Genomic DNA, 27,626 nt, shown 5'->3' on the forward strand with positions numbered 1-27,626 from the left:
ACACTCTCATTGCCGTCGCTAGTTTGCAATTACCTTAGGGGTGACTTATATGTAGGAAAAGGGAAGGTTAGGGCCTGGAAAGTGGGTGCACTTGCCAGGTTGACATGGCAGTTACAAACTGAGCGCAGACCCAGCAATGGCAAGTCTGAGATACCTTTTATGGGTTACTCATGTGGGTGGCACAGTCAGTGCTGCAGGCCCACTGGTTGCATTTGATTTACAGGCCCTGGCACACTCAGTGCACTTTACTAGGAGCTTGCCAGTAAATCAAATATACCAATCATGGAAACACCAATCCATAATAAGAATTTATAACAGGAGCACTTGCACTTTAACACTGAACAGCAGTGAGGCAGTTCACAGAGGCACTAAACCAGCAAAAACAGACTCAAAACCGGGAGGACAGAAGGCAAAATGACAGGGAAAACTGCCAAAAGATGCCAAGTCTAACTATACCCTTCTGTACCTTACAGACAAAAGCTAATGCTCTCTGGCTTCAGATCCCCAGATGGGAATTAAGGCCAGAACTCAGCTTGGTCTTAATTCAATAAAAGATTAACTGAGTGCATTCTACCTCATGGTGATGCAGCATTTGTATATGTTGGACTTAATGACTGCAATAGAGGGAGAGGTGTGTGCCAAGATTGGTGCGTCCTGCTGTATGTTTATCCTATGAAACAACCTAGATAACGGGACATTGACTCTTGCCATTCAAACACTGCACCATTTACAAAGTTACATGGAACAAACAGGGAGGTGCCCCAGAGCAGGAGTGGTTTTTAAATTGGTTCTCCTGGCTCCCATGGTCTGTGCTCATTGTTGCCACCTGTTTTCAATATGTTCTTGTTTTTGCATGGGATTTCCTGCTGTAAAAACTCAGCCCTCAAATTATGTGGAATGCAAGCAACTAGGAAAGTAGTGATCATCAAAACCGAAGAACAACCGACCCCCAATAAAGTAACTGTCATGAAGTATGGGTGTAGTAGAAAATTCAACTAGAGGTGAGTATGTTATAATGGAGAAAGTCAATGTCAAAATGAATAACAGTACATTCATATACATCAACGAGACCACATCTGTATTCATGAATTCACCCGTTGTGAACTCGACGTAAATCCTGACCCAGATATATTTAGTCAGGCAGGGGCTGAGGCGCAGGCCCGAGGTCAGTTATTGACAGATCACAGGTGGACTGGCACGTAGCCGGCACACAAACGGACAAACAGGAAATCCCAGATCAATCCCACAGATAGGTACAGCAACACCACAATGGTCCATGGAGATTGGCCCAATAAAGCACACATGGCCAGATGGGTAATGCATTCCCCAAAAAACATAAAGTCAGATGCCACATGAAGTTAGAAACACAAAGACAATCAGGGCACAATACACACAGTAATCATGTGCTCCTGTGCAGGACATCTGGACACATTACCCACTGGCCACGCTGTGTGCACGGAAGATCGAGGTCCTCCTGCATTCCCCATCAAATACATTAATTTATGGCTCCTAAGACAGCTGTTCACATTCCTTAAGAAAAAAGCATTGCTAGAACTGTTTTATTGCAATAAACAAACTGTTCCTGTTTTTCCAAATGTCTCTTGTTTCTTCGAAGTATTTCATGTTCAAGCAACAACTCCAGAGGCACAACATTGAATTTCTTCAGTTTGCTCCTTGAAATGAAGATGTTTATGATATTTAGGCAGGAATTTTGTGGATAAAAACATGCACTTTCTATTTTTGTTGACTCTAGATCCCCATGCTAAATACGCTGATCAATATTAGGTTTCGGATGTGTTTTTTGACCCTGCAAAAAAGCCAGATATAGGATTTCAGCCCTAGTCTGTTTGTGGTGTGTGTAACCCATTTTTTTTCCACAGTATGATTCTTTCCACATTTTCTACACTTTTAGGAACCATCCTTTCCCACCAATTTTCCAGCTCAGGGATTTCAAATCAGAAGCCTTACCAGTCAACACCATTAATTGATTTTTAATTTTGAACATAAACTTTCATTATTTAACCTCACCTGACATTTGGACATTGAGCTTTGCGCTTTGTGTCCTATGCACCTGGTGTTTTCTACATTAGTCCTTCCTGTTTTTGCCAACCACAGTGGTCTACTTTGTATGTGTTGCAAACATGCACCTGTCTTTAAAATTCTTGTTGGTTGTTTAACCAACTTCTCTGTCCCCAACAGAATTTGTAATTGAAAACATAGGGAGTTGATGGAATCGACAGTGAATACAAATCCAAGGACTTATCCAACTGATAGAAGTCCGAATAAGGCTTCAGTTAATGCTTACCCCCAAGTCAGGCCCCATTGGTTCTTTGTTTTCTTGTTCTAAAAAAAGCCTGTTTCCCACTCACTCTTCTTTGGTTCCCCAGTGCATGGCGAAATTACAGAATGTGTCCACAACTTTCCAAATCTCATTTTCTTTTCAATCTGAAATTGGCGAATAGATAGAATTGATTGCGAGATCCTGGATTCTTATAAGAGGGTAGAGCAGTGTATGATAGGGTGACCAACCGTCCTTAAATTTCACAGACTGTCCGTTAATTAGCCCTTAAGCCTGTTGTCTGTGATGAATGTCTAAACGGATGGCATTTGTCCGTAATTTTTACCAATGGGCGGAGAGCTCCGCTCCGCCCACGGAGTGTGCGGAGTTGTGCCTACTCCGCGTTCTGTGGACAAGGCGGAGTAGGCACAACTCTGCACACTCTGCAGTGGAGCGAAGTTGCCCATCCCCCCACCTCCTCTTGGAAGAATTACATTAAATAAACATTAAAAATATAAAAAATAAAAACTTACCTTGACAACGGCGTCCCTGGGCTGCCCTCCTCCACTTCCTCAGTTTCACGATGATCTGTGCATGCGCTCGTGCCTTCGCATGCACGTACCTTGCAAGAAATCCGCATGCGCAGATCATCGTGAAACCAAGGAAGAGGAGGACGGCAGCCCGGGGACACCACAGTCAAGGTAAGTGTTTATTTTTTTTTACCTTTAATGTATATTTAATGTAATTTTTCCTGGGGGAGGTGGAGGGTGGAGGCTGGCGGCGGAGTTTCCACGTGTTGGTCCCCAACTCCGTGGACCTCCGCGTAGTGCCGCTCCGCCAGCTCCATTCAGCCTCTCAGATAAATGCCAAAAGTTCATTTCCACAATTTAGATTCCTCAGTCTCCTGTACTACATTCCAGAGGGAGGCCAGAGGGCAAAAATAAATAATCCCAGGGTGTCTGCATCCCCAAAGAAATGCAAAGGTGTGTAAAGGGTTACTTGGCAAATGTAAAAGCTGCTTGGTAGGCGTTCATTGTTGGAATCCTTAGAGCTTCCTGATGACTCTATATTTACAGAATTCATGAACACGAAAAACTATTGAAAGACCAAGAGATTAGGGCAGAGGATGCCGTGGAAGAGGAGTACAAGACACACAGAGACGGATACTGCAAACTTGAGAAAGAAAAGGGTACTGAGATCGAACTGCTAAATATCAGGTGATGTGTAATTTATTTTCAACTGCTGTATGGCAAGCCGTGGGATAGTCACCTAGAAGTTTGGCAAAGAGCATATGGAGCTCTAAGTGTATAATTTCTACTTTACGAAATAGTATGCAAATGTGTGTAATAGCACTGAACTGTAAGATGACTCAGTGAGTCAAATTCCTGTTGCGGACTTCCATATATTCCTGCAGCACACAGGTCTGAATCATGTCAGACTGATTCAGATATTCATCCTTCAAGTCTGATAAACTGATTACAACTCAGTTGGGCTAAAATAAATCTGCGTAATTAGGAAGTTATTCTTGTTATATGTTCCTCTGTTTTTATCCACACCATTGATAGAGAAACACTTGGTTTGATGCTAATGCCTCTTCCAGCCAAAGAAAAGAAGACCAGAACAACTTCATGGCATTTGGTATATGGAACATAAGGTGCTAGGTTTCCAAAAGATTATGCTATCTGCATCTTGCCTGGCCTCCTGTAATAAGATTCCAGTACTTAGAACGTAGACTAATGGGTCTTTCTTGAAGTAGTTTCAAAAATGCTTTGAAAGTAAGTCACCGAAAGGTGAAATACGTGGTCATGATTATCGTGGCCAGCAAAGATTCCCCTTAGCTCCTTGTGCATAGCAGACACAGAGGTCGTTAGTGGATGGGCAAGCTGATAAGTGTATTCTTTTGCCTGTGAATGATCACATTTGAACCAAGACCTCTGAGGGCTGCCCCATACAAGACCCATCCAAACCACTTGCTTTTATATATCGCCAGTAATTCTGTTATAGGTTTAGACCCCAGTTTATGCACAAATCCAAATATCCCCTGTGGTGACCTTACTAGATTATTTTATTGGTAATGTGTTCTCTGTGTTTTTTCCAAGTACCTGTATCTGAGAACAGGATCCCTAACTATAAAAATGTTGATTTTCTCCTTATAGGCGCACCATTTATGTGGAGTGGATGGATCCTAAATCCCTTCCCACAAATCATGCTGAAGCTTCTCTTCTAATTGACCTTTAGGTCCATCCTCTCCATATATGCAGTAAAAATTATTACGTGACAGAAGAACAGCATTGTCTGCATGTAACAATATGGGTACCTTTTATTAGCCTACTCTTAGCAAATCTGATCTAAGCGCCTGAATTACTCTATCCCCCTCATAAATATAAAAAGAAAACAAAAAGGGTAAAAGTACACACCCCTACCTTATGCCCTTCTTTATCCCAAAGGGAGAAGTACATCCTCCTATGAAGCCATATAATACCCTTGCAGTTACTTTTGTGTACATCCTGAATAACAATATGACAAATTCCTCAGGGACTCCTAAAGTTCTCACAGTGTGCCAAAACGTATTATGACTAACTAGCACTACTCAAGTCCATGAAGCACCGATGGAGACATCCTCCGTTCACCCTCGCTTATTTACCCACTAGTAAATTGAGGTTTAGTGCTTGTTCAATTGTTCTGAAGTCCTTTGTAAACCTAAACTGGGTTTTTCTTAGTATAGAACTTTCTTCTGCCCAGAGCTGAAACCTCTCTAAAATGACCCCTACCAGTTATCGTGATCAATGAATCCAGAAGTGATATTCGGCAGTAGCAGGACAGGTCACCTTTATTGCCCTTCTTATAAACTGGGACAATAACTGCCTTTGACAATGTAAGGGAGAGGAAGCCTGCTCCTACTGCATAAAGGACCATTGCAAAAACTGGCACCCACAGGTTGATGAGATTTTTATATACATCCACCAAAATGCCAACTACACCCGCAACCTTTCCTTTTCATCTTTTATCCAAGGCTGAGGTAATTTCCTTCAGAGCAAAAGTATTCCTAGTCTCTGTATGTGGGAAATCATTGGTAAATGAAAGAGTATCTTCTTTTAGAGGATTAAATACCATGGTAAAGTGAATCAAGTCTTCAGATGAAATCAAAGAATCTGATGAAGGAGACACTTTATAGCTTAAGAAGGGTTAATTTATAATTTTCCAAAACAATGATATAACATTAGTTTTGGCTGTTTGCAATAGATTGGCGCAAACTTCGTCCTGAAGCTGATTTCCTGAGGACTAGAGGTTCCTTATATCCTAATCTTAGGTTATGGATTTCCACTCTATCCCTAGATATTGTATTTTGTATGGAGGCCAATTTTCTATGTACTGATGTGCACACTTTGTGAAACCATCCCTTAATGGTTCGTTTATTATAATAACTGGTTTAACTGAAAGGAAATCAATATCTTTAGAAATGTTAACATGTTCTCTGTTTTTAGGTCTCGCTGAATCACCGTGCATGCGCTGTCGGAGAGACATTTAGTAGCTGCTTCAAAAAGCGCTACTTTGCTGGCTACCAGCTTGCAAGAAAGCGCACACGCGCGCGCGACATGCACGCTCTTTTTTACCCAAGGAAGTCCAAGAACATTGGCACGCAGGTTAGGGGCATATGCTAAAAGAAAGCCAAATTTGGTGCAAATCTCTACATGGGAGTAAAGTTATAAGCAAATTAGGAAAATGTCTTTTTACTGACCTATAACAATACAGGAGCAATGGCTAATGTATAATATATATTTTCACACGTATGAATATATATAATTGAGCTTCGTACCAGTTTCTTTTTTGATACTTAAATGTCACCTCCCATTCTCTTGTACTGTGTAACCGACTTCCCAAACTGTGTTTCATCTACTTTGCAGTTTTAGATAAGCATTGTGAATGGCTGTCGAACAACCCCTGGCCGGGGTAGGCTCTAAATTCTTCTTTGCTGTCAATCACCCCTTTAGGACTTTATGTCACGTGCTTGTGATAGAACTGCTGGGTTAAAGTTTGCTGGTTTCGGAATCTGGGTCCTGTTTGCCTTGAGTGGGTGTGTATCGCAAGAGCAGAGTGAAATGTCATTCCGTCCAACCATCTGCCAGGTATAATAACTGTGGTGCTTTGGCAAATGACCGTCAGCTGAATTTTTTCTCTCCATTTATATTTATACCTGATAGCTATATGTATGCATGCATTGTATATTTGTGCCATTGTATGCCCTTTGTATGCATTTATTATATCTATGTTTGTGTGCATATATATACATATATATATATATATCTTAGTTTTTTTATGGTGCCATTTATATTGTTTGATTTATTTTTAATGAATACAAACGAATTTGTGTGCACGCTGTTGTTTCAAAGCTAATTTATTTGAAGTGATGCGTGTAGCCCTATGTGTCGTTTTTTTCTACCATTTCAGAGAGTTTTCTGTATAGAAACTGGTGCCTGTTGCTGTAGGTATCTCTGATGGCATTGCACGGTATTAGGTGTGGGAAGGGTTGTGTATTAACTTAGAGACAGCGGCATTGGTTTCAGCGGGGAAGGTTCGTTTTCAGGGGTCAATCCTGCTGACAATGAGGTATGGTACTTTGTGGATCGCCGGCACCTAGAGTCCGGCCAAGCATTTCTTCTCGATCATCGCATCTCTTGGCGTAAGTGGTGTCCTTGGATTCAGTAGGCTTATAAAGTGTAGGTACTCTAGTTGTACCGTGTGGATGGTCTGAGGGTCTTCTAAAGTCTGGCTCCTTGCACTGTAAGGAACCTGCTCCCCTGGGTGAGGTGTTTGAATGTCTTCTGACTGGTCTGGGGGTTGTGCCATCAGAAGACACTAGTTGGAAAGCTTGGAAGTCGGTTGGGACTTCTGCATGTAAGCCGGATCATTATTTAGGTTGAGTAATGCCTTCTGCTTTCGATGTTGATTGACCCAGTGATGAGTGGACTCACTACTTCCATATTGGAGCATACTTTTATACCTGGTTATGCGTTCGCCATTGTCTGTCCATTAACTGTTTATGCAGGAAGGTATGGACTACGTTGCAGTAGTTTAGTCTAGCATTCCTTTGAACAGCTTCAGTATGATATATATTTGAACCAGTGGTAGAACTTTACAGAGCAGGAACCAATGTAGCATTCATCTAACACTACATACGCATGACCGGGCTATGAAGCACTGCATCAGGTTCTTCAATAGAACCCTTTGAAGCAGGGAACAATGTCTTGTATTGTAGCATCCTTGGAACGCTTCATACCCATCACAAGGCTAAGAAGCACAGCATCTAGTTCATCAATAGAACCCTACAGAGCACGGAACGATGTCCTTTATTGTAGCATCTTTGGAACGCTTCATGTCCACCATAAGGCTATGAAGCATTGCCTTGGATTCAGTGATCGAACTCTACAGAACAGGGAACAATGTATTGTATTGTTGCATCCATGGAACGCTTCATACCCACCACAAGGCTATGAAGCACTGCATTGGGTTCATCAATAGAACCCTACAGAGCACGGAACGATGTCTTGTATTGTAGCATCCTTGGAACGCTTCATGCCCTCCACAAGGCTATTAAGCACTGCATCGGGTTCATCAATAGAACCCTACAGAGCACGGAACGATGTCCTTTATTGTAGCATCCTTGGAATGCTTCATGTCCACCACAAGGCTATGAAGCACTGCCTTGGATTCAGTGATCGAACTCTACAGAGCAGGGAACAATGTACTGTATTGTTGTATCCATGGAACGCTTCATGCCCACCACAAGGCTATGAAGCAATGCATTGGGTTCATCAATAGAACCCTACAGAGCACGGAACGATGTCTTGTATTGTAGCATCCTTGGAACGCTTCATACCCTTCACAAGGCTATGAAGCACTGCATCGCGTTCATCAATAGAACCCTACAGAGCAGGGAACAATGTATTGTGGCATCCTTGGAACACTTCATACCCACCACAAGGCTATGAAGCACTGCATCAGGTTCATCAATAGAACCCTACAGAGCACGGAACAATGTCTTGTATTTTAGCATTCTTGGAACGCTTCATACCCACCACAGGGCTATGAAGGACAGCAACGGGTTCATCAATAGAACCCTACAGAGCAGGGAACAATGTATTGTAGCATCCTTGGAACGCTTCACACCCATGACCAGGTTATGAAGCACTGCATCGGGTTCTTCGATGCCCTTTCGGAGTGTGATGATAGGATCTGGGTTGTAATGTAGCTTATATTGGAGGTGTTTTATGTGGTGCCTCTGGTGCATAGACCGGTTTCGTGCATGGAGTAGTGAACAAAGCTGAACCTTGGCATGAAGTCTCATGCAGAATGTGTCAATGACACTTAGGGCAGGCTAATTCAAAGCGCTGAAATGTAGTTTGTTTATATAAACACTCCTACAAGACTGTATATACTTTTTTATTTGAAATAAAATTGTATACTTTTGAGAGGCAGCCCCAAAGGCAAGCATTGGCATAGCCAATAGGTCTCGCTTTTGGGACCTTTTTTAAGTATTTAGTTAGGCAACACAATATCCTTGGTGCAACAACATCAACTGTTGCATGGCTAAACACTTATAAGGTCCCAAAGGCTAGACCTATTGGCTATGCCAATGCTTGTTAATAACATAGGGTCTGATTTATTTATTGGCAGAGGTTACTCCATTGCAACGGAGATGGAGTTCCCTCCCAGCCAGTGTAGTGGTGGGCCCCCCAAATGCAATAGCAGCCCCTTAAGTTTGGCCTCGGAAGAGACTACTCTGTCTTCACCATGGCCAAACCTCTCCTATGGTCCTAAGGAGTAAGGGCCATCAGAAAAATGGCTACCTGTCTGTCTGACCAATTTAGATGGTTGGACATGTAGGCATTTTTTGCTGTGGCTCCCCATGGCGAAGGGAACATTACTGTTATTCTTTTCAAAAGAAATTAGAGCTTATTCATAAATTAGTTGTGTGCCTCTCCACCACGTGGATGGAGTAATTTACTCTGCCCCATGAAGCAATGGCAGGCCGTCCACCTACACATAAATCAGGCCCATAAACTGTAACATGGTCCAGACAGCTCATAATGTCTTTGTTACAATTTTTTATTATAGAGGCAGTGAACTTGTTTGGATCTACTCCTGCCTATTTCAATCCTCATCATCAGTCAACTTTATTCAGTGAATAAACCTTAAAAGTATAAAAAATCGATATGTTAAAGCCAATAAACAATATATATGAAATGCCGAATATAAAACTATTTTAAAATTTAAAAAAATCGACAGTATATAACAAACATATCTTTGCTGTCCAGGCCAAAACCATTTCTCATATTGTCTAGATCATTCATTATGCATAGAATACGATTTAGCATGTGTGCATCTCCAGACATCTTAATCTCTCCTCAGTCCATCTTTAATTTAATCTATATATAGTTCTAGGGTGCATCTCCAACAACTGGCTCACAATACCTTACAGCTTTGCCCTGATACTCCAGCTCCAATGAAGATATTTTGCTACTGTACAAACAATTGATTCTTTTATCTCTGCTCTCAAAAACCCTAGCGCAATTAAACATTGCCTTGCCCCCAGTTGCTTTCCGAGTGTGAAAATCCAGGAAATCCTAGGCTTTGCTTACGCAGGGCAAAAGAAAAAAAAATGCTGTAAGTTCTCATCTGGATGCTGGCATGATGGACAAGCCAAGCTCATTTCTATTTTACATTTTCATTTTGCACAAAAGGACTGCAGAGGAAGTGGGTCATGCCTAAACCTGATATACAATTGCCTGGCCAAGGAGGCCAAGATATATTATGAGATTTTTTAATCAAAAAAAGCAATAGTTAGAGCTCGTTGTTGGCTATTGCTCATCTCAGTTGCCCTTTTATGAGCCCAGAAGCATTCTTTAAGTGCAATCTTAAAGGGGATCGGGGTACAATCATGGTCAGTCCAAAATTCCTCAAAGCCAATTTGAGAAAGTGTTTCTCTAATTGCCTAGTTCCAGTGGATCCTATGGTTCTTGTCTAGTTCGACTATCTCTTCAACGCGATTGTAGTATTCCACTAATGCAGGCGATGACATGGGCATTTTCCAAATTGAAACTGATCTTAACGGTGCTTGCTTTGTTAATGATCTGTTTTATATTCAGAGCCCAGTGTAGGGGCAATAAAGGCGTACTCTTCGCAAGCCCGATTGAAGTTCTTAGGAAGTTATTCTCAATTTTTTCCAGGATGGATAATCCTGAAAAACTCCCTCAGATCTGCTCCATAGAGGGCGCTATCTTCCGCCTTCACATTATAGACTTTCAGAGTGGGTAGGATCGGCCTGGTTTTAAATACAGTCTCTGTATCCCATGATGGCATTAGATCACACTGCTTTTCTTCAACTTTGGGGGGACCAATGCATGTTGTGGGTAAAGAGTATTCCTAAATAATCAAATTCTGGCACTCTTTCAAGATCTATACTCTAGTGTGATCTTGCCTCTGAATGTTTTATGCAGATTATTGGTCAGGAGTTTAGTTTTGGGATGGTTTTTTGTCAACCCTCTTTCCGCACAGAAGTTAGCAAAATGATCGACCAGCATCTGCAGGCCCATTGGGGTCTTAGACACCAGGAGAGTGTCGCATCCGAACAGTAACAGGGGGATCTTCTTCCCTGTGATCCTCAGTGCATCGCTGTCAAGATGTTCCAGATGGGTTGCAACTTCATTGAGATATGAGGAGAAAAGAGTCAGGGAAAGGACATAACCTTGGCGGACCCTTTGTGAGGTGCTATTGCATTCCAATCCATTCTTGTAGTCTCAATAAAATATGTCTACTGAAAACGTATGGGCCTATAGTTTACGGGCGAGTCCCTATTGCCCTTTTATATATTGGAACTATCTCGGCAGCCTTCTAGCTGTCAGGTATTTCAGCCCCTTTGAGTATGGCATTTGACAAGATGTTAATATACCTGGCCCAGTTCTCTGGGTCCCAGGAAACAAGTCGCCAAGGACTCCGTCCAGGCCTGCTGTTTTTATCACAGCAAAACACTTGATTGCTGCTAAAGTTTCATCATATGTTAAAGTTAGTGTCAGTAGAGGTAATGGGTATGATTGCAGATGTAATGGACATGACAGGCATGCTTCTACTTCATCTGCTACAGGGGCACGCCCCTTAGTAGATATACCCAATAGAGAGTCAAAGAGCTCAGTAAAAAGATTATACCATGCCTCTGGTTGAATATTATTAGCTAAGTAGTCTTTGGGATTCTGTCCCCTATTAGCTACCAAGGACCAGACTTTCTTGCAGTTGCTAGAGGTCCCAGCTCCTCCCAAATCCTATTTTCCCAGATCGCGTGGGCTTTAACCTGGGACAATTTGTACAGGTTCCGTTTTGTCCTTACTTGTAGTGTTTCCCTACCGTGGTACAACTGTCGTTTGGCTAATTTACACTCCTTACTACACCATCCAGTGGGGGTTTCCCTCCTTCTTTTTTTAAAGATTGTCTATTGGCACTGTGTAAAGCCATCCCCCAGGAATTTAAAAATGTTTGCAAGAATTACCTAAACTTTCTGGGATGGAAGCAGCGAAGGAACGAGTTTTTCTAAACTCTCAGTGGCCTTCTGCAGTGCCCCACATATGGCCACTACTGAGTCTGGCCTAGATACCACATTCCCCCATTTAAGCCCGCGTTTATCATTTGATGGATTTATATTTATTGAACGGGATATTGTAATATGCTCTTTCAGGGCAATCAAATTTCCTGATAATTCACAGGCGACGACATTAAAGTCACTATCACATCTAACAATTAACATGCTATCATCAACGAACTTCCACAGTGGGAGAGACAATAAGATGTATTCTATTCTGCTAGTGTAGTTAATTCGATTGTATGTTTGTGAGGCCTGTCGATCGGATTGTGCACATCCATTACAGGCCCTCAGACCACAAGCTAGGGTTGATGAGAGCATATTGTATGCTACCTCTGTCCCTCTCTGCACAGGTGGATTCTCAAGAGCGGGAACCCCCCATTCCTAGTCTCCCACCTCAGTTAATGATTGGCCGTAGTTCTCCAGAGGTTCAAATACAGTTTTAAAATCACCGGTGTTTTCTTACCAAATCATGTGGTTTGCACTGTTCGCTATGGGCCCTCTGTTGTTTCCGTGCTAGTGTTTCTCTGCCACCTCTGATCTCCGAATTATACATGTTATACACACAAATCGCATCTTTATTCTATTCAGTTCGGAATTACCAGAGGAGTTTATATACTGTGCAAAATCAATGCCCATACAGGATTCCCTGAATCCTTATCTCTTTCTCTATTAGCCCATACAGGTGCTAGAGGCGCACAATAGGTGGTCTGAGTTTAAAATGCATTTGGGTGCTCACCAGAGGGGTTTAACTCAGTTCCAATCCCACAAGCCCTTCTACCATTTCATGATCCTTAAGCAAAATTTCAATGTAATCAAAATGATCCCCATTAAATGAAGAATCATTAAATCTCTTGGTGGATAGAATATCTTCGTGTATTAGTGAATAGCAATTCTGTATTTCTCTTATATAATGTATGTTTTTCTTAGACAATGATTCCTCATACACCTTCCGTCCCTTACCCAATTTTAGAGCCTTTGTCAAATACACACAATTCAGACTCTAATTGCAGACTTCTTGGGGCTTCTGAGACTTAAGGATTATACGCTTCTGCGTTGAATAAGAGGGGAAAAAGACCCAACTAGAGGTCCTACCATCAGCAAACATGTTTGGGTTTAACCTTTTACTTTGCACTTTAGGGCATAGCATTTTACCCGAAGGGTGCAAAAACTGTAAGGGAGGACATAAAGGGTGGATTTCTTGGGGTGGACACATATCATATCTTGCATTCTGTTGAGTGGGTATGTTAACGATGGTTATCCCAACCCTTTTTTTTTATTTTGCTCCATTATCAGCGGTGAATATACATTATTAGGCGGGGGGAAACAGGCTCAGCATTATGCGCAAATGCAAGAGACTTAAGTTTATCAATCTCCACCGTGACAGTCACCAATTGTGAACTCAATTCAACAATCTTTTTCTGGAGTCTCTTTTCAAAAGCAGTGACTTCAAACAACCCCATTACCTCGTCATTAGCAATACTCGTTTTCAGCACGATTTTAGCCCCAAATTTCTCAGGTGTCATATACGTTCTATTTACACTTAACCTCCTCTCATCATTACCAACCAATACCAATTTGGGTATCTGCAAGTACGGAAAATCTACTGGAACACACAACCACAGGTAAGCCGGGACCACCCACATGGTTATTTGTATCATTTGAGGGAGTATTAGACTCTTTCATCCCTGGGGTCTCTGGATGGTGTGGTGCATTAACACTTTGAGGTTAGGGGTTTGGCCTCCGTTTGGGTGTAAAAATTGGGGCTATTTTCCTAGTTTCCGCCTTCTTTCGTTTTTTGCCTTGGGTCACCTTTTTCCCCCCTAGGAGAGACCCCACCTCTTCAAAAAGGGTATCTATGTCCTCTAGTGTGATAGTAACTGTGGAGCTCGATACGGTTACATTGGAGACAATCCAAAAACGTTTTTCCTTCTTCCCAGGGAGGGGCTCAGAAGCCTTGGATTTACCCATATAGAGAAGTTGAAAAACACTAGCGACTTCGAATGTTCACTATCCAAGATAATACCTGACCTGTTTATTGGCACCTTGACCCAGTTCGAAAAGCAGTCAACCGAATAGAATGAATGACGTTACAACGCATACATTTACAACACATGCCTTTACAACGCAGTTTTTACATCGCAGCATCCTTTAAAACGCATTATTTTGCACCGCATGCCATTACATCGCATTTTTAGAAACCACCTTTCCAACACATTCCATTACATTACATGATACCATTACAACACATACCATTACAACGCATACCATTACATCGCATTTAAGTTAAGTGTTGGCTAGTGTAGGGGTAATAATTACTATTCTAACTCCAGTGGGTGCAACAGTAGGGTAATTGTTGGATAGTGTAGGAGTAAAAATTACTATTCTAACTCCTGGGAGTGCAACTTTAGGGTAAGTTTCGGATAGTGTAGGGATAAAAATTACTATTCTAACTCCACTGAGTGCAACAGTAGGGTAAGTGTTGGATAGTGTAAGGGTATTATGCATTGTAATGATATGCGTTGTAATGACTTGCGATGTAATGCCTGCATTGTAGTGTCATGCGTTGTAATGACATGACTTGTAGTGACATGCGTTGTATTGGCTGCGTTGTAGTGACATGCAATGTAAAGTATGTTGCAATGTAATGACTGTGTTGTAAAGGTAGTGCGATGTAGTGGCTGCGTTGCAAAGGTTGTTTCCCACCCGATAGCGAAACCAAGAGGGGTGACTGAGGCCTGCCTCTTCCTGGCACTGATGGGCGCAGGACAGGCCCGCCCTTGGCCCGGGCATTACCCACATGCATCTCATGCTGCGGCACTCGCAGCACTGATTTATGTGCCTCCAGGCATGAAGATAATGCAGCAGGCAGGCTGCGTGGAGGAGTTTGGGGGCTGACATCCTTGTCTCTGCTGTGTCGAGACCCATATATCAGCAGTGAGCTTTAAAATCATCTATCTTGCCAACTTGAAGATGGGTTTAGTGAGAACGCATGGGTAGCCGCGTGAAAATCATAGCATTCCTATGCTTACTTCTTGTAATCCTTCAGTTTCAATGTTTTAATCTGAAGCGATTTGGTTCCACATTCTGAAATCTCATGTTGACAGTCTGTTTGCATATAATGACCTGTATTATTAGAATCAAGGGGTTATGGTCACTCACAAAAAATTTCTGAACCTGAAGATCAGAGATTTTATTTAATGGATTGCAAGCGCTTATAATATGATTGATTATTGACGCAGCATCCCTGTAGGCTGGGAAATTGGTGCTTGATTACAACTTTGCACTATCTCATTCATAGTCTGTTGAGCCAGCATAGATTCAAAACCTTCTCCAAATGAACCAACCAAACAATACATCAACTACTCCACACAATTCCTTGGACGGATAGGAACGTATAGTGATATTAATGTCCCCACCCCAAATTAGAAAGGGGTCCTTAGTCTCAGAATTTATATAAAAAGATCTAGGTCTTTTTTCCAATTCTAAGGCCACCTCTCACTCTTGGTTTTCAAATATATTATAAAAAAGTATAATCATATATCAAGGCTTACTTCTACCACCATATATACACAAATAGGTATTGGGGAATATACCCGTACCTGAAGGGTTTGAGAGGTTTCTCAGTCGGAGTATGTCATCCCTGGGCAGAATAATAATCACAAAAAATACCCCAATGGACCAACTCGTGGTCAGTGGTGCTGGTCAACTAACTGTACAAAAGAAAAAGGGGAATGGGGAAGAGGAAGGGAGGCCTCTCTTGTGAAAGGTTGCACCTAACTCAACAATGAATGTGGGGAAGGAAAACACTCTTTGTTTAATTACCCTCACACACCCTACTGATGTCATGCTTCATCATCGGATCACCCCAACTCCTAAACGTCGGGGTGTGCTCGACCACAGTGTTGGGAGCTCTTTAGATAAATGAAAACCAGGGGGATTAAAGATTAAGAAACCTCAGGCAGACCCCTGGTTTCCCTTTATTCTTAGGTCTGTCTGGGTTATTAAAAAAATCTTAAAAGCGGGTCTGTAGGAGTGTTATGGTCCTAAGACCCTAGTGCCAACATGTTTCAGTCCTGGATGGCCGTATAGGTCCTGGATTTTCTTCAGGGCAAAAGGATACCCCCTCTGGGAATTTATAAGGAAGGGAAGTCCCTATCCTATTAGTGAGACGAGAGCAGAGTAGCTACTCCTCATGTGTGTGCAACAGATAATGCATCTGTTATCTGTTATCCTCCATCTGTGAATAAAAACAAAGGTTAACGACAGACAACATTAAAAATAACATCGATACAGTATTGCTGTTGTGCTTATAACCATTTAGGTGCACAGTGGAGAGCAGACATGTAAGCATGCCATAATCATGTGCATGACTGTGTCATCAGTCTCATCCCCTCTTGTGCCCCTCATCTCTTCCACTGTAACACACTGATTCTATGTGACAGGTATCCGTGAAGTACCGATTTTATTCACATGCTAACACTAACTGTGTGTTAGTCTTTGTACATACCAGAGTGCCTGCACCAAGTGCCAGTCCCTATGAACAGTTTACAGCGTCTTTCCTCTCAACAATGTGAATTTAAAAATTAATAGCGAGCGCATATAATACACCATTCATACATCTATACTATACATTCTACCTCATTCATTCAGTACCCTACCCTACTTGGGGAGGCTGAGTGTATCACACAGGACCGGTAAGATACTGTGGGTGGTCTTCTATTGGAGATCTTGCCATGCTTCTCATACCTATTTAGGTGCCGGTCCTCGGCTTGTGCAAAGAGTTTCAGGAGACCAGTGATTTTATTCAATGGGTAGCGCGGGAAAGGATACCTGAGTGCCATAATCACCCCCCCACTCTGTGGACCGGAAGTGACGTAACCGCGACGCCACATTGGTCTCGCAGGGCCACAGTGGGAAATAGGGGACATGTAGTTCCTTTTTAGGAATTTGTAGTTCAGAGTCTGTGCGAAACCGACGTTTAGGAGTCGGGGTGACCCGATGATGAAGCATGACACCACTAGGGTGTGTGAGGGTAATTAAACAAAGAGTTTTTTCTGTCCCCACATTCATGGTTGAGGTAGGTGCAACCTTTCAGTAGAGAGGCCCCCCTTCCTCTTCCCCCTTCCCTTTTTTCTTTTGTACAGTTAGCTAACCAGCACCACTGACCACAAGGTCGTCCATTGGGGTATTTTTTGTGATTAATACTTCTACCACCAACAAAACAAATTGATAGAACGAGAAAGTTGTAAAAGAATGAGAAATTAGCACAGGAAATTAAGTTAAAACATAAAGTGATAGGTCACACTTTGCCCTTTGTGAGGGGGACAACTCGATCATCTGATCATTAAATGTTAGGCCAGTGGCAGGGTCCGTTCAAGGTGATAGAGAAAGTAACTCCAGTAACAAACTGCCTAGAGGTGGATCTGAACAATCCGTCACACATGCAAATATTTCATATTGATTTATTAAAAAAATAGGAAGGAGCTATACCAGCTCTTTTGGGACTGGCTGAACAAACAGAACCCTTATACCACCAGTGCAAAGATCCAGAACTCGCGGCAGTACAAAAACAAGAGCTGTGTAGACAGTTGCAACCCTTACAAGAAGTATTTTCACTCAACCCCGGTAAGACATCCTTGGTGGAACATGCAATCCCTACTACTCAAGGAAAAAAAGTAAAATTACGTCCATATCGTATCCCTGAATCACGCAGACAGGCAATTGAGAAAGAGGTGCAGCAGATGCTACAGATGGGCATAATAGAACCCTCCAACAGTGAGTGGAATTCTCCTATTGTTTTAGTACCAAAGCCTGATGGGTCTAACAGATTTTGTATAGACTTCAGAAAAGTCAACAAGATTTCACAGTTTGACTCCTACCCGTTATCCAGAGTAAGTATGGGCGAAATATGCGAATTCGGTTCCGCGAATTCACGCGAAATCGAATTCGCAATCCGCGAATTCGTGCGAATTTGCGGATTTTTGTATTTTTGCATGTTCGCGGGGTTTTTTGCGTGTTCGCAGGGCTTTTTGCGTGTTCGCGGGCCGCTTGCATGGCGAAGTTACCCATGTGGTTGTGTATGGGCACAGCACCCTCTGGTTCACCACTGCCACCCTCTGGTTCATCACTGCCATCCTCTGATTCACCACTGCCACCCTCTGGTTCACCCCTGCCACCCTCTGGTTCACCCCTGCCACCCTCTGGTTCACCACTGCCACCCTCTGGTTCAGCACTGCCACTCTCTGGTTCACCCTTGCCACCTTCTGGTTCAGCACTGTCACCCTCTGGTTCACCACTGCCACCCTCTGGTTCACGACTGCCACCCTCTGGTTCATCACAACACCTCTGGTTCACCACTGCCACCTTCTGGTTAACCACTGTCACCCTCTGGTTCAGCACTGCCACCCTCTGGTTCACCACTGCCACCCTCTGGTTCACCCCTACCACCCTCTTGTTCATCACAGAACCCTCTGGTTCACCCCTGCTACCCTCTGGTACAGCACTGCCACCCTCTGGTTCACCACTGCCACCCTCTGGTTTCACGACTGCCACCCTCTGGTTCATCACAGCACCTCTGGTTCTCCCCTGCCACCCTCTGGTACAGCACTGTCACCCTCTGGTTCACCACTGCCATCCTCTGGTTCACGACTGCCACCCTCTGGTTCATCACAGCACCTCTGGTTTGCCAATGTCACCCTCTGGTTCAGCACTGCCTCCCTCTGGTTCACCACTGCGACTCTCTAGTTCACCACTGCCACCCTCTGGTTCACCCATGCCACCCTCTGGTTCACCACTGCCACCCTCTGGTTCACCCCTGCCACCCTCTGGTTCATCACTGTCACCCTCTGGTTCATCACTGCCACCCTCTGGTTCACCACTCCCACCCTCTACCGAGACCTTTTGTGACGCAGCGGCAGCACAAAAGATGCAGCATGGTGCTGGGTATTAACAACTTGACGCATCTGAGAGATGCATCACGTTGTAAAGCCCTGCACCATCAGGTGGCGTTCCGGCACAGGGGAGGGCGTTCCTGCGCAGGAACGCCTCCTAAAAGTGGCTGAGTGAAATCTACAAGAATTCACTCAGTCACTTTTAGGCCAATGCTGCGTCAAAACCTTGCGCCTGCTTGAAGCAGGCGCAAGGCTTGATGCAGCATTGGGGAGATAGGGCCCCCCCAGAGCATTGCTGGAGCTGCGTCGCAAGCTCGATGCAGCTCCAGCAATGCGCTGCTTTTACGGCACAGATGCGTGACGCATCTGTGCCGTTTTTGCCACATTGTGCGCCGCATTGTAAATGTGGCGCACCATGGGTGGCGGAGCTGCGGCGCACAATAACTGGCGCATCCCTGGGGATGCGCCAGTTATTGTGAATCTGCCCCTATACATTTAGCCAACGAGGGAGCACTTACTGATTAGACAGTAGAAAGTACTCCAGTTGAGTAGAGGTATTGCACAAAAAGATGGCATCTTCGTGGACAAACACGCAGGGCGGGATTCATTCTGCCCCCTGTTAGACTCGTTTTTTGTGCCCTTCTGCCCTCTGTTAGACTTGTTTTTCCCTTTTTTTCTGCCCTTCTGCCCTCTGTTAGACTCGTTTTTCCCTTGTTTTTCTGCCCTTCTGCCCCCTCGTTAGACTCGTTTTTTGTGCGCTCCTGCCCTCTGTTAGACTCATTTTTCCCTTGTTTTTCTACCCTTCTGCCCTCTGTTGGACTCGTTTTTTGTGCCCTTTCTGCCCTCTGTTATTCCCTTGTTTTTGTGCCCTTCTGCCCTCTGTTAGACTCATTTTTTGTGCCCTTCTGCCCTCTGTTAGACTCGTTTTTGTGCCTTTCTGCCCCGTTAGACTAGTTTTTTGTGCCCTTCTGCCCTCTGTTAGACTCGTTTTTCCCTTGTTTTTCTGCCCTTCTGTCCTCTGTTAGACTGTTTTTTTGTGCCCTTCTGCCCTCTGTTAGACTCGTTTTTCCCTTGTTTTTCTGCCCTTCTGCCCTTTGTTAGACTGCTTTTTGTGCCTTTCTGCCCTCAGCATCACTCAGCGCCACCACAGCATCACTCAGTGCCACCACATTATCACTCAGCACCACCCCAGCACCACTCAGCACCACCACAGCATCCCTCAGCACCACCACGGCATCACTCAGCACCACCACAGCACCAATCAGCACCACCACAGCTCCACTCAGCGCCACCACAGCATCACTCAGCACCACCACATTATCACTCAGCACCACTACAGCACCACTCAGCACCACCACAGCATCACTCAGCACCACCACAGCATCACTCAGCACCACCACAGCACCACTCAGCGCCACCCCAGCATCAATCTGCGCAAAGATTCAACAACAACTGGTTCAAATATGTTCTCTCAATGTTTCAAACTTTATTACAAATGTCACAAAAAAATGTTAATATTTCACTTCTGTTCTTGGATTTTCGTCACAATAAAATACACTGAACATAATCTTCACAAAAGTTATTTACAAAAGTTTAAGCTATTGCCATTATAAATTAAAATCACTTTTATTTAAGTATTAATTATTTAAAAAAATTAAAAGCCATTGTAATTTGTAATATCAATACAGCTAAGTCACGTAAATACAAAACATGTTGCATTACAAATGCTATAGGTGTCACATTTGCAAAAGTTATAACTATTGGCATTGTAAATGACAAAGCTATTAATTTAGCTAGTTTCAAAACCAACACATAAATAAAAAAAAATTGTCATTTACAAGACCAATAGCTCAAACTTTCCTAATGCGAGTCCTATTGCATTGCAAATGCTTGTTTTTATATCTGTCAGTGCTTCCTGTTGAGGTTTAATTTTCGTGACAGGCGCCTCATTACCTACTTGTAACTATTCTCTGACCCTGCTTCAAGGGTCAGAGCAGGGTCAGAGAATAGTTGCAAGTAGGCAACGAGGCGCCAGGAAGCACTTACAGGCTTACAGCAGCAGGTGCCCAAGTTGAAGTTAATTTCTTTGCAACCCTTTTGTAAAAGGTTACAAAAAATTAGCTTCAACTTTTGCACCTGCTGCTGTAACCCTGTAAGTGCTTGGCTGAAAATTCGTCCCCGCTGATTCGCGGATTTTACCGCGATTTCGCGAGATTCGCGGATCACGAAATCGCAGAAAATCCGCAAATTCCGCGAGCGGAACGAATTTTCAGCCCATGCTTAATCCAGAGTCGAGGTGATGATCGAGAGGCTTGAAGAAGACCGATATATAAGTTCTCTGGATCTTTTAATGGTTATTGGCAAGTACCCTTAAAACGCCAAGAAAGAGAGAAGACCGCCTTCTCCACTCCTGAAGGTTGGTGTCATTTCACGGTCCTTCCCTTTGGATTACATGGGGCCCCAGCCACGTTCCAAAGATTAATGAACACACCGTACTAAGGCCTTGCACTACATTTGCAGCAGCCTATATAGATCATATAGTCATTCACAGTAACACCTGGGAACAGCACATACAACATTTGAAAACAGTTATCCAAACCCTAAAAGAGAGTGGCCTAACCATAAATCCCTCTAAGCCGCTAAGTCAGTAATATACCTTGGGTACCTATTGGGAGACGGTCTGATAAAATCACAGGAACAAAATGTAGCGCCATAACCAACATAGCCTTTCCTCAAACTAAAAAAGACTTAGGGGCTTTTGTGGGTGCTTTAGGTTACTACAGGTGATTTATACCTTACTTCTCCCAGACAGCAAGTCCTCTAACAGATCTCCTTAGAAAGGAAGCGAAAACCAAAAGGGAAATTAAACAACCCTCCCCCTTGGCTCTTAAAGCCTTCCACAAGTTCAAACAAATGATAACCTCCAAACCTGTCCTCCTCAGTCCTGACTACACCAAACCCTTCATTTTACAGACTGATGCCTCGGAACATGGGTTGGGTGCAGTCCTCTGACAGATAGCTTCACAAGGGGCAGGAGAGACCCATCCTGTACATTAGGCAGAAATTGTTCCCTCGAGAAAAAAGGTATGCAGCAATTGTGAAAGAAGCATTAGCAATCAAATGGGCCATTGAATCTCTTAGGTACTACTTGTAAGATAGAGAGTTTGTCCTATTCACTGATCATGCCCCATTGGAATGGTTTGCAAAGAATAAAGGACATAATGATAGAGTCTTAAGATGGTTCCTTACCTTACAACCCTTCCAATTTACCACTCTTCACCGAAAGGGAATAGACCAAACCAATGCAGGCTATCTTTCTAGAAACCCCCTTGATTTATTTCTTGATGGCAAGAAAGGTAGGGAAGGGGGATGTGAGGGGGACGACCGGATTACGGCAGGATATTCACCCGACACGTCCCATGGTTTCTCCTTACACAATGACTACGAGAATCCGAGTGAAAGGAAAGAGTTAACTTTGACCCCTGTTTTCTCACCACAGGAAGGAGGACATGCCCAGCAGCAAGCAGATAAATTGGCACCGATTACGACGAGCAAGGAGGAGGGACAAGCGATACGTAAAGTGGAGGAATCACAGGAAGCAGAAAGAAAAAAGCAGGAAGACCCGGAACCGTGGAGGAGCCTGGCAGTGACGGAGATCAAGAACGCAACACAGGAAGATAGAGAAAGCCCAGCTGACGTCAGAAAAGAAGAAATGATACTGAGGATGCTGAGGACTGGTGTGAATACTGGTGGAGGTCCCCGAAGGTTGCCTTCAAGCTGCTGCAACTCAGGAAAGTTGTGACAGTTGCGGTAGGTGACTCAGGCAGGAGTGAGGAAAGGAAGGTTAGGGCACAGGAGGTAAAAGGGGTCACAAGGGGACTACATCCTGACCACATGGTCCCTACTAGCACGCCAATAAATTCCTACCAAGAGAAAAGTTGTGCCGGAATAGCGTTGTAAAAATCTTCTTGTTTTTTTTCTGCCTGCTTGAAAATACTATGTCACTTGTTTGAATTCGAATTTCACAGGCTACTTAAGGTTCTTTCTGCTGGTTTTCCCAAAGTACATAGCATAGTCCCTGAAATCAGGGGACAGTGCAAAATGATAGATAACTGATATTAAATACAGAACCAAATACTCCATATTTTACCTAGTACAGTCTGACCTTTTATGTTTCCCCCCTTCCTTCACCTTGGCCTAGTTGCACTAGCAGTGTGGTGATGGTAACACAAGGGAAAAAAGTAAGGACAACATACTTACTGCTACTTTCTTTTCTTTAGAGAAACTCTGGGGGAACGTTATTCCGGCAAAGTCCTGACCGCAGTGATTACAGACAACGGTAGTCAGCTGAACAAGAGACAAAGAAAAAGAGAAGAGTGACTGTTGAAAACCCAAAGATAAAACAAACCTTTTGTGCCTTGATATTACTTACAAATATTTTTCAATATATTACGCCAAAATTGAGCAAAACATCAAGCCTCCTAGATTCTGTTTCTGCCCATCCCTCCCACAAGTGGTGTCACAAGTGGGATCCAAGGAAATGGAGGCCGTAGTGCAGAAAATGGCGGAAAACCAGGAAAAGTTGGGTCAAATTATGGAGAAATGTTTGTTTTTAGCAGTGGCTGAAGAAGATAGGGAGAAACTCCACAAAACTTTAACAGAACAAAGTCAAACCCAAGAGACCGTAATTGGGAAATTGTCAGACACTCCCAGTCAGCAATGTGGTCATACCACCCTGCCTTCTGTGGTCTTACAGAAGTATGTTAGCGGGGAGGACCCAGATTTTTTCTTCTCCAACTTTGAAAGGATGGTGAAAGCAGCCGGGTGGCCTTTGGACAAATGGGATCAATACATGGGGCCATTCCTCTCTGGGGATCTGCAGGCAGCTTATCAGGCAGCCAATCAACTTGGGGTCCCTCTTATGAAGAAGTCAAGAAGAATATCGTGGAAAGATTGGGGGCATACAAGGAAATGTATCGCATTTGACTTAGACAAATTGAGGAGGGACCTCAAGAAACTCCAAGGGCTCTTTCCTACAACATCTAAGATATGGCAGACAGGTGGTTAAAGCCCTTGGTGTCCAACAGAGAGAAGATCATGGAAAAAATCTATATGGAGCAGTATTTACTGTCCTTACACTCTATACAGAAGTAGGTTCATCAACATACCCAACTCACCATGGACAGTGCAGTTGAGATAGACAGTGCCTTCAATAGGGCCCAGGAAATACAAAGGGGCAGAAACACATTGGAAGCAGTTCAGTGTAGCCCCAAGAAAGAATGGTTGATAGCCCATCCCGAGAAAACATGACACTGTTACGTTATTGCCGGGACCTATACCGACATCTATACGGGCTCCACCCCCTACTGGTACCCAATGTTTCAATTGTGGAGCATTTAGTCACATTGCTCATGTATGTCCTCAGAAGGAAGAGCCAATGGAAGTAGGGCTCACTCGTTCCGTCTACTGCACCCCAAAAGGGCAAGTTCCTCCTTATCACAGAACAGTGAGGGTAAATGGGGAGGATAGATCTGCTTTAATTGATACAGGCTGCCTCCATTGTATTATGAGACCACAGACCGTTCCAGGAGGGAGACCACAGCCTACAGGACCCGTAAACATTCAATGTGTTCATGGTGATAATAGACATTATCCCACCATTGAAGTGCAGATACAACACAAACCATCGGTAGGACCAGCTCCCCTGTGAGTTGGACTTATCCCTCAGTAACCCGAACCCTTTGTCCTGGGGACTGATTATCCATACATGAATCAGTTACTACAGGGAGACTGGGTTGATGGAGACCAGTGGAGAAAAACGGCTACCTTTTCACAAGAATAAGATATCGATCTTTCCCATGGAAAACCCCAGAAAAGCACGAATCAAAAGAGAAGGGAAAAGAAACACTGGATACAAGTAGCAGTAACTCAACCCAAAGAGGAAGACATGTGGCAATATGATCAGGGATTTCAGGCAGGCCAAAGAGAAGGTCCGACCCTAAGGGAGGCCTGGAATAGATCCATGGATGCTGAAGATCCCAAGCAAGTAGGTCCTGAGTTCTTTATGAAGAAAGGCCTGGTGTATAGAAAAGGAGGGAAATCACAAACCGCTCACTTATTAGTGCCCCAAAAGTATAGAGAACAAATACTGTTTTAGCCCATAGCCATTTACTAGGGGGAAACTTTGGGAGTGAGAAAACCGAAAAAGCTATTCTTGAAAAATTCTACTGGCCTGGTATATACCAACAAGTCTGTAGGTATTGCAAAGAATGTCATATATGTCAGAGAAATAGTTGATCCCTCCACCTTAAAGTTCCTTTGCAACCCTTACCCATCATCGAGGAACCCTTCACAAGAGTAGGGATGGACATCATAGGACCCCCTTCTCCCCTCTCGTAGTGGGTGCTGGTATGTACTAGTCTTGGTGGATTATACCACATGATTTCTCGAGGAAGTGGTATTAAGACAACCCAATGCCCTTCAAATTGCCAGTGCTATGATAAACATTTTCTCTCTGGTAGAGTTTCCTCGGGAAATAATAACCGACCGAGGCACCCCTTTTATTTCCAAACTGATGAAACAGGTCTGTCAGCAGTTAAACATCAAACAGATCAGAACATCCGCCAATCATCCTCAAACCGACAGTTGGTAGAAAGATACAAACGCCACCCTTAAGACTATCCTAAAATAACTCCTTGATCTGGAATTCTTCTTTTGTTTTAGTACCAAAGCCTAATGGGTCTAACAGGTTTTGTATAGACTTCAGAGAAGTCAACAAGATTTCCCAGTTTGATTCCAACCAGTTACCCAGAGTTGATGAGATGATCGAGAGGCTTGGAGAAGCCCAAAATATAAGTATCCTGGACCTTTGCAAAGGTTATTGGCAAGTACCCTTAAAACGACAACACAGAGAGAAGACCGCCTTCTCCACTCTCAAAGGTTTGTATCATTTCACAGTCCTTCCCTTTGGATTAAACGGGCCCCAGTCATGTTCCAAAGATTAATGAACATCGTACTAAGGCCTTGCGCGGCCTTTGCGGCAGCCTATATTGATAATATAGTTATTCATAGTAACACCTGGGAACAGCACATACAACATTTAAAAACAGTTATCTAAACCGTAAAAGAGAGTGGCCTTACCATAAATTCCTCTAAGAGCAGACTAGCCGCTAAGTCAATAAAATACCTCGGTATCTATTGGGAGAAGGTCTGATAAAACCACAAGAAGAAAAGGTAGTGGCCATAACCAACATACCCTTTCCTCAAACTAAAAAATACTTGAGGGCTTTTTTGGGTATTAGGTTACTACAGGCGAATTATTCCTTACTTCTCCCAGATAGCAAGTCCCCTAACAGATCACCCTTAAAAAGGAAGCGAAAACCGAAAGTGAATTGAAACAACCCTCACCCTTGGCTCTTAAAGCCTTCCAGCAGTTGAAACAAACGATAACACCCAAACCTGTCCTCCTCAGTCCTGACTACACCAAACCCTTCATTTTATAGACAGAAGTGTTGGAACATGGGTTGGGTGCAGTCCTCTCACAGATAGCTCCACAAGGGCAGGAGAGACCCATCCTGTACATTAGGCGGAAATTGTTCCCTTGAGAAAAAAGTTACGCAGTAATCGAGAAGGAAGCATTAGCAATCAAATGGGCCACTGAATCTCTTAGGTACTACTTGGAAGTGGGAGGGTTTGTCCTAGTCACTGACCATGCCCCATTGGAATGGCTTGCATCAAATAAAGGACATAATGATAGAGTCTTAAGATGGTTCCTTACCTTACAACCCTTCCAATTTAGCACTCTTCATCAAAAGGGAAAAGACCAAACCAATGCAGACTATCTTCCAGATACCCCCTTGAATCATTTCTTTCTGACAAGAAAGGTAGGGAAGGGGGATGTGAGTGGGTGACCAGATCATGGCAGGATACTCACCCGACACGTTCTGTGGTTTCCCCATCCACGACGACTGCGAGAATCCCAGTGAAAGGAAAGAGTTAATTTTGACCCCTGCCTCCTCCACACAGGAAGGAGGACGTGCCCAGCAGCAAGCAGATGAATGGGCGCCGACTACGATGGGTGCGGAGGAGGGACAAGCGCTACGTAAAGGGGACGAATCACAGGAGGCAGAAAGAAAAAAGCAGGAAGACGCAGAACAGTGGAGGAGCCCGGCGGTGACGGAGATCGAGAACGCAATGCAGGAAGATAGAGAAAGCCCAGCTGACGTCATAAAAGAGGAAGAGGACACCGGGGATGCTGAGGACTGGTGTGAAGACTGGTGGACGCCCCCAGAGGTTGCTTTCAAGCTGCAGCAACTCAGGAGAGTTGCAGCAGTTATGGTAGGTGACTGGGGCAGGGGGAAGGAAAAGGAAGGACAAGCACAGGAGGTGGGAGGGGTTACGAGGTGACCACACCCTGACCACATGGGCCCTACTATCACGCCAATAAAATCCTACCAAAAGAAAATTGTGACTGAATAGCTTTGTAAATATCTTCTTCTTTTTTTTTCTGTCTGCTTGAAAAGACTGTGTCACTTGTTTCAATTCGACTTTCACAGGCTACTTAAGGTTTCTTTCTGCTGGTTTTCCCGAAGAACATAGGATAGTCCCTGAAATCAGTGGAGAGTGCAACATGATAGGAACTGGTATTAAATACAGAACCAAATACCCCATATTTTGCCTAGAACAGGCCGACCTGTTATGTTTTTCCCCTTCCTTCACCTTGGTCTAGTTGCACTATTGGTGTGGTGACGGTAACACAAGGGACAAAAGTAAGGACAACATACTTACGGCTACTTTCTTCTCTTTTGAGACTCTCTGGGGGAAC

This window comes from Lissotriton vulgaris, chromosome 6, assembly GCF_964263255.1.
Source record: "Lissotriton vulgaris chromosome 6, aLisVul1.2, whole genome shotgun sequence".
Classification (NCBI taxonomy): Eukaryota; Metazoa; Chordata; class Amphibia; order Caudata; family Salamandridae; genus Lissotriton; species Lissotriton vulgaris.